Source organism: Neofelis nebulosa, chromosome 11 (assembly GCF_028018385.1).
Source record: "Neofelis nebulosa isolate mNeoNeb1 chromosome 11, mNeoNeb1.pri, whole genome shotgun sequence".
NCBI classification, from domain to species: Eukaryota; Metazoa; Chordata; class Mammalia; order Carnivora; family Felidae; genus Neofelis; species Neofelis nebulosa.
Window position 1 is genome coordinate 15,149,713 of NC_080792.1, and position 14,988 is coordinate 15,164,700.

A 14,988-nucleotide genomic window follows, 5' to 3' on the forward strand; every position below is an offset into this window, starting at 1 on the left:
ACTGAGAGGGGCTGCTAATGTGACCTTTCTAGGATTTGAACGGCTAGTTAATCATTATATCACTCACACCAGACTTTAAAAGTGCCATTAGTCACATGCCTCTGTGGGCATGTGAAGAGAGGCTAGCCAACACATTTTTTTCCTGATCTGAAAGAGTCATTTAGACAAAGGGATGTTGACTTCTACCCTGGGGACACCTTTTCATCAGTCAAACTTCTTTTGTTGCTATGAAGTCAGATTAGCTGGTGACCTCACTCCTGGGCTATGACCTCATCAACCTTTTCTTCCTTGACTTTGGCTGGGTGTCATGAAATGGCATAGCCCTTCCACCACTCTGTCAGCACAACCAAAGTAACTTCTGAGGGCTTAATGTTTTCACTGTTGATGTGGCGAACTGCTGTCATCATCTCAGAACAAATGTGTGTATTTGGGGATTTCCGACCCATGTAGCTAAACAATGCTCCATTTCTGCAAGTGGTTTAAAATGAACGCATTGATGCCATCTCAGTTACCACCTTCTACCTGTCATCAGAACTCATTTTAGTGACCTCTCAAATACTCACTGTTGAAATGAACAAAAGAATTAAAAAGATATCTTATAATCACTTCACACAATATGCCATTTCATTTCTGGGTAAGAAATCACTTCAGAGAGAACTGATAAAGAGGACAAGCTGGGGGAGACCAGGGAATTTCTGTAATAGAATGGGAGGCTATGGCTCAAGTTCTAGCTTGAAAGGCAGATTGACTGTTAAGTAAAAGCAAGCTAGGTGTACCTTATTTAAGGTGACGTGTTTGTTAATAAAGAACAGTCGTGTGCTAGAAGGTTGCTCACCAAGTATTAGCGGTTTCCTCTTTGGACAGATAGGCAGAAACCCAGTTCCAGGGAAGAAGGAGTCTTGTTCTGGAAGAAGGAGTCTTAACCCGAGGAGATGGATTAATGAACAAAGATTGGTGAGAAACAGCTATGCTGTTTTAGGGACTTAAAAGATGGACCGAAGGGCATGACCCCAAAAAGCTATCGCCAGAACACTGTGATGCGTCATCACGAGGGGATTATTCCATGTGTTGTGAAGCACAAACCCATGTGTAACTTCCCCAGAGAGCACTAGATTAAGCGTCCGATACTTCAGCCCCTGGTGGTATTTTCATTACCTCTGACTTATTCACTCTGTAAACTTCCGTTCCTCCTATTAAGTAGGGAGGCATAATTGTACCCACTCCACAGGACTACCCTGAGGATCTATCAGCTGAGAGAATGTAGGCGAACGTACTCTGTAAATGGCTGGGGAGCCAGCTGCCATTTGAACGACCAAGTGTGTAAAAACGACGAAACTGAGCCTGAACCGTATTTCATGGGCACTTTTTGGACTATAATTTTGAAAGGACTTAATGTATATATATTATTTCAGATTTCTATATCTGGGATAAGTACTATGGGGTAGTAGATTCTGACCCAGCCTAATTCTCTAATAAACAACATTATTTTTTTTTTCCATATAAGGGAGCTTAATGAAGGACCAGCTAGCTATTTGAAAATTCTGTAGAACAGAGAAAAATTCTTTTCTGGGATTGCATTTATCAAAGTTAGACTAAACTCAATACACACACACACGCACACACACACACACATATACACACACACACTTTATTTAATATATTTCCTTTAATATCTGTGTTTCACATGTATACATTTTGCCTAAGCATTATTTCTGACGATTTTGTATTTTCTCTGGCTAGTTTTAACATCTTGCTTTTGAATTCTAAGTGCCCAAGTGCATACGCGTTTGTGTGTGGGGTTTGTAGATGCCCCCTTGCCTGCTTGGACTGGCTGAATTTTCTGGACAGAATGAGATTTGAGGAAATTTTGAGGGATTTTAAATACTGTCCCTTATATTTTCTCATCTCTTACAGACTACGCATGCATACATTCTTGCCAGTTAACCCCCCCCTATCTTTCCCTCAGGGTGCTCTGAAGAGCTCAAGGAGAAAAAAAAAAAAAGGTGTTCTTTGGAATCTTTGTGATGAATATTTTGTAGGCGGTTCAGCTGCCTCAGCTTTCATCTGTCTCTCCTGCCCACTTTGGCCTCCTACACACACGAGTGCAAAGGCCTCACGTTCTTCCCTTTTGCCGAACACGGCCGAGGGTGGATGTTGAGGACCTGTGGAGCCCCTCGGCGGTCCTGTGAAAGCTCCGGTGGTCCGGGTGCCCCTCTCACGCTTCCCGTCACAGACATGAAATATCAAAGCCCGCTGTGCCTGTAAACTCTTTTGTGTTAAACAACTCGATAGCTGCAGTTGATGGAAAGCACTTTATTCCTGCTTCCTCGGGGGCAGAATACATGAAAAATACTCCCTGCCTAACTTTTCAGAAAGTACAGTCTGGGTTATACAAAAGTTCCATTATCTTTTCATAATTAGGGCTGTTTATACACGTGAAGGGAAATCGGTTCTATCAGAAATACTAACTCATTTTCACTTTTTATAAAAATACGGTTCTCCTGTTCATGTTTTTCCTACGGGATAATAATAGCAATGGCATGTTTGAAGGTGGGCTGATTTCTGTTGTTCGTATAAAGGAAGAGACTAATATATGTATATTTGTATGTATGGATTTGCTTTGGAAGACCACATATGCCACACCGAGAATACATTAGTGGAAATTGACTTCTGTGTTAAATGAGTCTTTTAAAAGTTTTTCCCCCATCCTGCCTGAAGAAAGCAAACAGCTTGGTAATGAACACAGTAGGAAGAAATTAAAGTTGTAGATAAAGTGTGCTCTTGGTGAATTGTTTATTTCATTACTTAAATTCGTTGTGATATTTAAGATGGAGGGGGAAGGGATGGTTACTGCTTTCTCCTTGAAGTGAACTGGGCTTTTATGGTCTCCCTCTGATTTCTTTCTTCATTATTCCAGTTTTCCTGAGCCTTTCATGGTTAATGGAACTACTACTCAGTAAAGCTCAAATGACATCTCTGTAGAAGCAGAAAGTCACTTGCCTCTGCCACAGACTCTTTCTATAAAGGGAAGGTGTTTTAATTTTCCAACGTAGCCTCATGCCTTTAAGAGGTAAACACAGATGATGATATTGTGGTTTTGGGGAACTAAACTTCTTAAGCTATCGCTTTTAAGGAAAGAGCCTTAAAAATGTACTTAAAAAGAAAAAAAAGAAACCTGTGAAGATCCTAAATATTACAGTGAGCTGTGACAGTGTACTATGACGTGCATCGACATTGAATCGAAACGCATCTCAGTGTCACAATGCCATCCTGCCTCAATCAAGTGTCTCGCTTGAGAAATATGAGCAAAAATACTGTACTTTATAGGAGTCACAATTCTTCAGAATAGGATATAGAACCCAGAGAGAACAGAGCAGGTGGTTGTGAGTATAAATTGGAGTGAAAAATTCATATGATGATATCTTTGAATATGTACAGTTCACAAACAGCAAGATTCCCGTTGTGGAATTCTGTAAAGAAATTACTTCCATTGCTTGTGTCAATGAACTTGTAGCATTCCTGAATCTGGGTGTGTGTGTGTGTGTGTGCTACAGACCAAAGTCTACCACTGGGGACGTGTTTTGGAGAAGGTGTGTACTGTGGTTTTGTGTGCTGAAAGATGAGACACTTCTCTGACCAGAAGTCTTTTTTATTTGCTACAGACGTGCCATCTTGTTTCTTCCTGGGCAGTCATGAATGATAGAAGCTTCATCCCTCTCTTGTGGCCATCAGCATACCAGCTTCCACAAAGCTACCCATCTCCGGAGGCGATCGACCCTCAGCACAGCCAGAAGAGGTTGTCCAGGTACTAGATTTCCTGGATTTGGGTTGTGTTCTCACTTCTATTCTGCTACTCCATGCCTGACTTTCCTCGTGACACTGTCCCCATCCCCAAAGTTAGCATTTCTGAAACAGATACGGCTTAGTGTCAGTGTGTACATTTAATGTGGTCATGTTTCCTTCCTTTACTGCTCCAAGAGGCTGTTAATAGATTGATGGTGTGTCTAGAATTGAGGAATTTTGGTAGACCTTTGTTTTTTTTAATAGACCAGAAGTAGAAAAACAAAGAATACTTTAATTTCCATGGATACTTCTTAGAGAAGGTGGTTATCACTCTTGCTTGTTCTAACTTTGCTGACGTGTATCTCGATGAATTCCCATTTCTCCAAGTTCCTCAGAAACTGGAAATCCCGAACCTAACGGTTCAGCAGTTACAGTGTTCACTCAAGCTGTTATCGCCTCTGACATCTTCCTTTTCTCACCGCTGGTTCTTTCTACTCTCATTTTCTTCCCCACAACCAGACTGGTTTATGAGAGGGAGTGCTTTTAAGAAGTTCAAAAATGGAAGCATGGGGCTGACGTGGCTGAGGGGGAGGCACAGGGTAGCTGAACCGAAGAGTTTAGGAACAGTATCTGGTTTTATATGAGGGTGTGTGTGTGTGTGTGTGTGTGTGTGTGTGTGTCCATGTGTGGGTGAGAAGAGTAGAACAAAAAATGGGAGAAAGCATGAATTATGTAATTAGAAACTGGCTTTGAAAAACCTGATGAGGCCCATAATAAATCCCGCTGTGTGCATCCCGGGTATCTGCTGATGCCCCTAGCTGTAAACTCCCTAGCTCGGGTCACAAAAAAGGCATATACACTTTAGAAGTCCTTTCACAAGAGTTCCTGCCCAATTCCTCCTTGCTTTCATTCCCATTAGAATCAGTTTTCCATTTGAGGTTGCCCTGTCTTTTCTTTCTGTATCTTCCAAGAACGGCAAATGGATTCTTGCGAGTTCCTTTCACGCATACTTAGTATCTAGTCCATGTTTTAATCCTAAAGGAGTCAGGAAGTTTTTGACCTACTTTACGCTTCCTCCAGTTTTCACTTTTAATCAAGCTAATGAAAGTACAGTTCAGTCCACGGGCAATTTTTTTGACTACTGTTAGACAAGAATGATCAATTTTGATTTTTCAGAGTTGTCTCACATGCTCACTAATTTGTAGCCTTATGTGGCCTTTATAATTGCTTTAATTTGTGCTTGTTCATTTTAAAGAAAGCATGTGTTTGAAATGTAATTCTTCGGCTAAAGTTCTTTGAAAGAAGTTGCAGATAATTGCTGCTTAGTATTTTCTCTTATAACTTCGCTTTTGTACAGAACTTTAGGAAAACAGGACAGTTCTTTCCTGGACCACAGTCTTTCCTGAACTATAAAGATTAATCCATAGGAAGAAGAGTTTTTGGCAGAAGTCAGTGTGCCAAAGTTAAGACTTAATTTCTCAGTTTGGTAAATATTGGAACCTCAAATATGCTTAGTCGATAGTGGTTTGTGAAGCCAGACAGAACGGAGTTTCAGTTTTAGCCCTACTACTTCTGATCTGTGTGGTCTTGAGCAAGTGGCTTAAACTTTTTCAGTCTGTCTGTCGTCTACAAACTGGAGATCATTGTAGACTCTTAGAGGGTGATTGGCAGCATTAAGCGAGAAAATACATGCAAAGCTCTTAGCACAGTATTTGGCAGATGGTCAAAGCCTTGTGTTTGAAAAACAGTAGGTGCTTAATAAGTGTTAGTTCTTTTTCCCTCCTTCAAGGAGTTTACAGTTTAGTAGGGGAGATACTGCCGTTAATGCTGGTGGTAGAAATAGTGGTAGGAGTGGGCGTAGGCGTGACAGCATCGCTAGTGACAGGGATGACAGTGTTGTAGCAGCAGGAATAACAGAAGCAGGAACAGCAGAAGTATTAGCGTGGAGTGTTCACTTTATGCCAGCCTGTGTTAAGTCCTTTACCTTTACTTTACCATTTGGTCTTTGCAAGAATTCCACAAAAAGGTATTCTTTTCCTGTTTTACACAGAGACAGAGCATTGTGCTGGGATGGCTCATAGGCTCCCGCCTGCTCTCACAAGAGCTGGTTTGCACATCCCTTTGCAGCTCCTTAAACTGGTCATGGCGAGAGTGTTGACACCGCAGCTCTTGGCAAGTGCGACGGAGAGTGTGAGCGGATGCACCTGGGTTCTTCTCAGGAGCGGCTGTCGCACGCGCTTTGTGCGTGACTGACTGTGACACAGATCTGTTTGTGAGAAGGCCCGCCAGAGCCCTGGAAACACCGCTAGGCCAGGGCAGGGGAGGGGGAAATGACGTGCGTCAGTGAGGAAAAGTTTAAGGTAGCATGTGAACTAGACCTTGAAGGAAAGAGAGGAGGGCATTCCAAGTGAAAGAAAATGCAAGTGGCAAGGTGCAGACACAGGGTGCGGAGGCCCGGCAGGAGAAGAACACTTGAATTTGCATGGAGAATGGGGCCCATTCAAGAGCTGATGAGAGATGAGCAGGAGAGACAGGCAGAAACCAGTAGCTAGGAGCTGTGGACATTGCTGGGCCGAAGTGTTTTGAGTATCTGTAGTTGTTCACAGTGAGCGATGAAAGGTTTCTGAGTGTGCAGGCGGGCCACTCCGGTCACTGTTTAGTGGGGTCACTGGAGTGTGGGGGGGCCCGTGGGCCAGGCGGTTGAGAGTCCAGGGAAACCTGCGAGGAGAACTTCAACCAGGATTCCTGGGTCAGAAAAGGATTGGTGAGGAGTCCAAACCATTGAGGAGGCAGAGTCTCCATCGCTTGTACACTGAATGGATGTGAAGGAATGTGGGTATGGGGGTGGGGAACGGGGCGGGGAGGGGGTCTGAACCAATGGCAGGAAACTTCTGTGCTTCGGCTACAGCTGGAAGTTGGGAGGAGGCATTCGTTAGAGGCAAGGTAATAAAATTGGCTTTAGATTTAGGGATAAAAAATTCATCCTTCTATGCCTGGTTATTTAAAGAGGAAGAACTTTCCTTCTCTTTTTAGTCCAAAACTTCAAAGCAGCTTTGGGCATAAAGAACGTGAGCTCCTTCCTCTCCTTTAGAGCGCTTCTCGCTGCTTCCAGAGCTCACCCTGCATCCAGCCCCCTGCTCATGACCCAGGTTGAGGCCTGCTCCAAGTGGCTTCCTGTGGCCGACTTGGTGAAACTGATCTGAAGCTTCATCTCAGCTAGGGACTTTTTGACCTGTCAGCTCCCAGACATTGTTCCCTTTACGTAATATCCACTGTCACATTGGAGTCGTGTGTATTATATCTTTCATTTCTCCAGTGTGGAAGGAATGTATGCAAAAAGGCCAACTGGCTACTCTGCTCAAGGGAAGGAGAAACTTACAGAACAAAAGAAAAGAAAATCTCACTGATGTGTATTATTTATTCTCTTAAAGGAAAAGAGAAACTTCTCTTCTAATACAAAACCTCCCTCTCTTTCGGAAAATGATGCATAATTTGGACTCTCTGGACATCTTGGCCAAAGACTCTTTCTAGCTCAGCCTCTCAATGGGTGGTGCTGGGTGTTTGCTTAACCTTTTTGAGGCTCAAATATCTTTTTTAAGGGGTTTAAAGGGTTGTCAAAGATTATCACGATCTAATACTATAGATTAAGTTCTATTTTTATTTTATTTTTTAAAACTTCCTCTGTGTTTCCCATCTCATCTCTTCTCAGAGTGCCTCATGCATCTCCTGTTGGCTCTTCATTATTCAGTCTGGTAATTATTTACTTGCCTCTCCCTTCCCCATGTTGAAAGCTCCTTGAAGATACAGGTAATGTCTTTTATCCCTAGATACTTGATGCCTAGTGCAGTATTTGACACATCCCAGGTGTTGAGTAAATATTAACTGATGCTGATGTGGTTTTTTAAAAGCTGTAAACAAGTATTCAACAGTTTGGTATTATTATTCTTTCTGCTTTCAGTCTTTTAATTAATAGTTCTTCATACTTATCTTAATATCTATTCTTACCACCAATGTATTAAGAGGCATGCATAACCAAACAGTATAAAGGCAGAAAAGTCCAGAAAACAGTGAGTTTTTATGCATGATATTTTTGTTCTTGGAGAGCAAATACAGTAAGCCCTGACACGTCAGAAGTGCTCTAGACCTGGGCATCATTTGTTGTAATGCAAAGTTAAGGAATTCTTTGTAGAGATGCTCAGAAACCTTATGAGGGAATTGGGGTTTGAAAAATTATGGTGACCTAAAATTCTGGGATGTTTTTTAGTTATCTGGTTAAAGGGATATGACCACGAAGTTATCTCTGGTGGTTTGGCTTTTTAACCTCTTTATTTTGGGGGAAAGGGGCTGATATGAGAATATCTTTATTCTCTAATTCTTTTCAAGGTCATCCCCTACCTGTTGGTTTGACAGTAGCCTCTTTCTTGAACCTAGAGTCTCTAGTAGTCCAGTCTTCGCTGTATTTACATTTCCTTTCAAAATGTTTTTATTGTATCTAGTTTGGCTGTGCATAGAGGTCTATGATGAAAATTTCTTCACTGTCTTTTAGAACTGAGTCTTACCATTGAGAAATTTAATGCATTTTAGCAAAATGATAGAGGAAGTTAAGAAAAAGATACAGGATTCCAGAGAAAAGAGATCCAACATAGGGGACTAGCAAGGAGAAGCCCTAATTAACAGGTGTATCCTAGGTCTAGACACGGAAGCCAGGCCAGGAGAGGGAGGGTACTAGGGGAAGAAATGAAACTGGTATTAGAGGGTTTGAGAAATTCTTGAAGTATTTGGAAAAATTGTTGATGGGCAGGAGACAGATCTTAGGAACATTTGAAAAAAGTGACATGCACATAAAGAAGAAGGGAAAAGAAAATGTTAGGCAGTTTTTAATCCAGAAAAACAAAACTGTTCTAGAAAGAAGGAATTAGAATCTTAATGTACAACTTGATAGGAAACAACATTCATTCATAATAAGGTAAATATTGACTATTCTTTTAATGGAAATTGAAATAGAACTGTGTTAAGAAGGTGAGGGAGAGGAGAATGGGTGGGAATATACTTACTTTTATTTATTTTTATTGTATTTAAATGCTTTTTATTTAAAGTTTATATATTTATTTCAAGAGCGAGAGAAAGAGAGAGCATGAGCAGGGGAGAGGCAGAGAGAGAGAGAGAAAGGATCCCAAGCAAGCCTCTGCACTGGCAGTGCGGAGCCTGACATGGGGCTCGAACCTACAAACCATGAGATCATGACTTGAGCTGAAATCAAGAGTTGGACCCTCAACCAACTGAGCCACCCAGGTGCCCCAGGAATATGTTTAAAGAGAACTAAATTCTCACCTATTCTACTGGGAAGTCAGGTGCTGATATGTAAAATAGATCTTTCAGGAAATACCTGTGCAAGCATATCACTTAGAAATACATGGGCAAGTATTTGAAGAAACAGCTTCTGGGGTTGCGTTTGGGGATTGGGTTTTGGGATTGGGGCAAGGAACTGCTTTTTCTTTTATCATTAGCCTTCCAGTGCCATCTTGTTTTGTTTTTGACCAATGCAAATAGTTTACTTTTAATAAAATAAAAACTGATTAAAAATTTAAAAGCATTAATAAGCAAAATAGATATTGAATAGAAAAGAAAGCATCCAAACAGATCTTATGAATATATTTTGTATTTTTTAGGACTTAAAAAAAAAAAACCTTTAAGTATTTCTGATATCAGAATGCATCTTATAACTATGAAGGTTATTAGTACTTACATTATTAGCACTTAGGTGTAAGTGCGTTTCTCCCCCAACCAAAACTTGCAACTATTATATTTCTGGTACCTTTTAATTGTGGTTTCATAGGATCACAGAAGTGGAAATCCTTTAGTACAGGATTTTTCAGAGCTCTGCTCTTCTGGGCACTAGGAGTTCTGGAGCTTTTTCAGGGTGAAATTGCTAGACTCTGCCTCCCTCATCTTTTTCCTTGTCTTTACTACTATATCCTCTTTTCCAGGCTCCATATTAATCTATATTATATGTCTGGCAAGGCAGACTTCTTAAGTAAGTTGGTTAATTGTGGTTGGAAAAGCTATGTCCTGTCCTTCACCATCCACCGTCCACCGTCCACTCTTCATTCACTGGACAGTCAAATGGGAAAAATTAAACCACGCAGGTTCATAGAACACATTAAAAAAAACAAAAAATACTAAGAGAAGATATAGGTGAATATTGCTTTTAGAATACTGGGTTGAAGAAGCCTTCCAAAGGATTAGCTAAGGTCGTGAAGGAAAATGTTAATAGAGTGAACTAAATTATTAGAAATTGTTGTATATTTAATATAAAAATTAGGCAACATGCATGAGAAAACACAGACTTATTATCCTTAACATATTAAAGAGTCTTTATGTTCATTGTTAAAAATGATAATCATTCCAGTAGAAAATGATCAAATGACAACAAGAGAAATTCATAAAACAGCAAATAAAATGACCTATAATATATGAGAAACATTTTACTTTTACAGTTAGCTGAGGAAAATGAGTTATTTTCAGCCTATTAACTTGGAAAACATTAAAAAACAAGCTACCCAATGTTGCTGGGAATGTGAGAAACTAGACATATTGAAAATATACTTCAGATAGAAGTGTAAGTTGACAAAAGTTTTTTTGAAAGCAGTTTTGCAATATGTGTCATGTCTTTAAAATGAATACGTAATTGATCCTAAGGAAATAATTATGATACACATTTTATTTGAATTTAAATATATTTGTATTTATTATGATATTTCTACTGTAGCAGAAAGTGAGATTCATCCAGATTTCTAACAATAGATGATTTTGAAAACTATGATATATCCACGCAAAGGGATATCGTGCAACTCTGTCTTTGAAGGACAATCGAGAATTGGTATTAAAGCTGTTCTCAAGGGGCACGTGGGTGACTTAGTCAGTTAAGCATCTGACTTCGGCTCAGGTCTTGATCTTATGGTTTGTGAGTTCGAGCCCCACATTGGGGTATGCGCTGCCAGTGCTTGGGATTCTCTCTCCCTCGCTCTCTACCCCTCTCCAACTTGTGCTCTCTCTCTCTCTCTCTCAAAATAATAAACTTAAACCAAAAAAATAAAAAGCAGTTCTCAGAAACAGCATTTATTGTCACCTGCTTAACACAATGTTGCCATATGTGCTTCAATTGGAGAAACAGAATTTGGACATTTCATAATTTTATCAGAAAGTGGGAAATCTACTCCAGAAATACCTCAAAATGAATTAATACCATGAGTCAAGTTATGTTAGAATTAGCTGATCCAAGACTGGTATTGTCCATTATGTATAGATCTCAGTTACCTTCATAGAAGGTAGTTACAGGGGCGCCTGGGTGGCGCAGTCGGTTAAGCGTCCGACTTCAGCCAGGTCACGATCTCGCGGTCCGTGAGTTTGAGCCCCGCGTCAGGCTTTGGGCTGATGGCTCGGAGCCTGGAGCCTGTTTCCGATTCTGTGTCTCCCTCTCTCTGCCCCTCCCCCGTTCATGTTCTGTCTGTCTCTCTCTGTCCCAAAAATAAATAAAAACCGTTGGGAAAAAAAAAAAAAATTTAAAAAAAAAAAAAAGAAGGTAGTTACAGAAGGCATTGTCTTTAAGCCTGAGCTTCAGTATTCTGTACTCCTCCTCGATACTGCCGTGCCTTGGCTATCCTCAACAGACCATGCCCAGCCTCGCACACATAGCCACGTGCATGTGACAGGAGTGGTTATTTGATCTGCAGGCTGCAGCAGCAACCTCCCTCTAATTACATGATAGTGATATGATCTTGGGGTGGAGATTGATTCAGCATCCTCATTTTTCTGGGCTAGTTTATCCCCTGATGGTTCTTTGGTAGTGTTCTCTGCTCAGTAATGGAACTACCTTCCAAGCAAATGTGTGAGATGGTCTTAATTTGAACTCTTGAATGAACTCCTTCTGCTCCCCGCAAATCGGATCCAATTAGCCTCTGATAGAATCATTGAATATATACTAAGTTTGTGTTCTTAGGGACATTTTACCATGTTAACAGGGGATATATAAAAAAGGAGATTCCCAAATGGCCCAAGCAAAACAAACTGGTCCAAAGAGCCATCCATCATGGGTTCCGGAAGTGACCAGTGGAGTCATGAGGAATGAGAACTGTTCTCAGTCTAGGATCTTTTGGTCATTTCAGGCTCATCAGAGTCCAGTCTGGTTTTGGCATCAGGGTCACCGACTGGCCTTAGGCCTAGATCAAAAGGCACAAGTATAGCCTCATATAATGAGGTAAGGGAGATCTTATCCCCTGACCCTTCATCGTTTGACCCTGCACTGGATCATTTTGGCACTAATTCCTGTTCTGGCTAGTTATTACTATGAAACAAATCATCTCAAAATGTAGTAGCTTACAACCAGTTGTTTTTGTTAATTTTTGTGGTTTCTGTGAGTCAGGGATTTGGATGTATCTTGGCTGGATGGCTCTGGCATGGGGTTTCTCAGGCATCTGCAGTCAGATGGTGGCTATACTGGGACACAGGGGTCTGGTGCAGCTGGAGGCTGTTGGTGCATCTCTGTCTCTTCACACATGTCTTCCACATGGACTAGTTTGGGTTTCCTAATGGCATGGTGGCTTCCATGAGAGCATTTGGACTATGTAATGTGGTCAGGGCTCCCATGTGAGGATGTCTGTTCTCAAAGCAGAAGAGGCATTATCTTTTATGGCCCAACCTTAGAATCTTCTCAACTTTACTTCTGCTGCATTCTGTTGGTTATCAGCCACTTCCAGGTCCGTACTCTGGAGGGAAGGGAATTGGACTCCACCTCCTGAAGAGGAGTGGCAAGGCTCCAGAAGAGCCTGTGGGATGAGACATATTATTGTGACCACCTTTAGAAAATATACTTTGCCATGCCTGGAACATGAGACAAGCCATCCAGGGCCACCGAGGTCAGTGTGGAAGAACTTTTGTGATCTCAGATAAGCAAAAGCAGGGTTTTGTATTTGGAAGAGGATTTGGAGGGGGTGGGGGAAAGTCATTCTTTGTCTAACTAAACATATCCATATCCATATTCATATCTAATACACAGGCGTCTGGGTGGCTCAGTCGGTTAAATATCTGACTCTTGATCTTGGCTTAAGTCATGATCTCATGGTCGTGAGATTGAGCCCCTCGTCAGGCTCCTCTCTGGAGATGGAACCTGCTTAAGATTCTCTTTTCTCCCTCTCCTTTTGTCCCTCCCTGGCTTGCGCACACATACTTGTGTGTGTATGCTCGATCTCTCTCTCTCTGTCTCTCTCTCTCTCTCAAAAACAAAAAAACCCTAAAACAAAACAAAACAGAAAGCCAAAAACCAAAACCAAAACCAAAACCAAAACCAAAACCAAAAAACATGTATATAGAGAGCAGGTCTTGTTCGAATGGCCTAGTTACCATGTATGTTGTGATAGAGATGGGTGTATCTAAAGGATGGGTGTATCTATATGAGCTATACATACACAACTTTTGATTATGCCTGCTCAGGCATAACAAATAAGGAAATATGGTTCTGACTCAGTACCGAGTGGCTGGAGAATTGCTATCAATTGATTATTCTCAACTTTAGTACAATGACAAGTAGTATTTTAAAGGAGTAAGTTCTGTATAGAGTGTTTAATATTCATTTGTATTGTAAGGATATCTAAAGTCATGATCACTAAGCACTGAGATTTTACCAAAGTGGAACAAATTAAAGAGATGGTGGAAAAGGACGTGTCTTGGCTTTAGGCATGTGGCTCTTTGAAGAAGTATTAGAATATAAACAGAACAATAATGAATAAAATAAAATCTGGTAATATCTGGAAGTAAGAGCTCAAAGAACAAACATAAGATTGATAGGTCATAGTGGATACCATTTCCTCCCAGTTTGACTCCTAATTGTTTCCTCTCTTGGGTCTCTTGCTCTGCTTACTCCAGTCTGTCGAACGAATGGCACTTCCAGCCATCCAAGTAGGAATCCAGAAGCTATGGTAAGATTCCTTCTGTCTCCTCTCCAACTGCCCCAGTAAACTTTCAAGCTTTCACCACTGTAGCAGCCTCCTGACTGGTGTCCCTGTTCTAATCTGTTCTGTTACTAGCCAGAGGGATCTTACCGGGTCACTCACCTGCTAAAAGGTCTCTAATGGCTCCTCATTTCTTAACTGATAAAATCTGAACTTCTTGAGGAGGTACTCAAGGACGTAAATGATCTGACTCCTTCTACCATTCTAGCCTCTTTTCCTGTCCCTTCTCCCCTCACATTTGCCCATTAAAATAAACTACAGACCCTATAGTTTAACACCTTTATGATTTTGTTCAAACAAAAGTGCTTTTTCCAGGCCCTTTGTTTGGCAACCTCTCTTCCAGGAAGTATTTGTTCATTATGAGGCCTGTCTTTTGTGCCCCCATACCACTCTACTCTGTCCATTTCACTGGCACAGCCCACATCAGTCTGCTTTCCCCACTAGCCCATGAATCTCTGAGGGCAGCGGCTGTCACCCCTGTGTCTTCAGAATTAGCATGTGTCAGCACCAAGCAGAAATTTAATAAAACTTGGAACTGAATGAAATTAAACAAAAAGTGAAAGATTCAGCAATGTAGCATTCTCATTTCAGTGAGAATTGTGGCACTTGTATGGCAATATTAACAGGGAAGGGTTCTGAGGATCCACCAGGTGGGACTAGGATCCTCACCAGAACTTTCTCAGTTTCTGACAGGGACAACCCGAAGGAGACTGTGGAGTGAGGCTGGAAGCTTGGGATCAGATTCACCAGAGTCCACAAGGCTCTAAAGATGAAGCCTACAGTGTCCAAGGAAAGGACAGCTTTAAGGCTAGAGGAGAGAAAGTCAAGGTGCTGCTTAATTAACCACATCCACATTTTAGAAACTCATTTCCACTGAAGATGGGATCTCCTAGGAATCAGGAGCAGGGAACATGGCCTTAATCAGTAGAGGAAGAGATTTAAACAAAGATTTCCAGACAGTGAAGCTTATGAGCTGGGACAGATTGCTTATGGAAATTGAGAAGTCTGCCCTTTTCCAGGCGGGGGGAGAAGGCAGGGGCAGGACACTGCAGGCACAGAGGCTTTCACAGACTCAAGTAGGTCTGCCAGAGGTGGGGATGGAACCAAAGGACCTTAAGGCCTTTTACAAATCCCACAAATCAGGGATGTTTTCAAATGCTGACTTTACATCATAGTAAGCATTTATAACATTTCACTC

General features: G+C 41.3%; 1 protein-coding gene and 1 long non-coding RNA gene across 6 annotated transcripts in view; one reads left to right on the plus strand and one right to left on the minus strand.

The window, feature by feature from the left end:
* Positions 1-14,988, minus strand: part of CDH20 (cadherin 20) — a 206,749-nt gene that overhangs the window by 51,949 nt on the left and 139,812 nt on the right. The gene's annotated exons all lie outside the window — the stretch shown is intronic.
* Positions 1-14,988, plus strand: part of LOC131489993 (uncharacterized) — a 204,038-nt gene that overhangs the window by 50,404 nt on the left and 138,646 nt on the right. Inside the window, exon 2 of the long non-coding RNA XR_009250887.1 lies at positions 3,663-3,805. This is a non-coding gene — a long non-coding RNA (uncharacterized LOC131489993). The remainder of the gene's footprint in view (positions 1-3,662; positions 3,806-14,988) is intronic.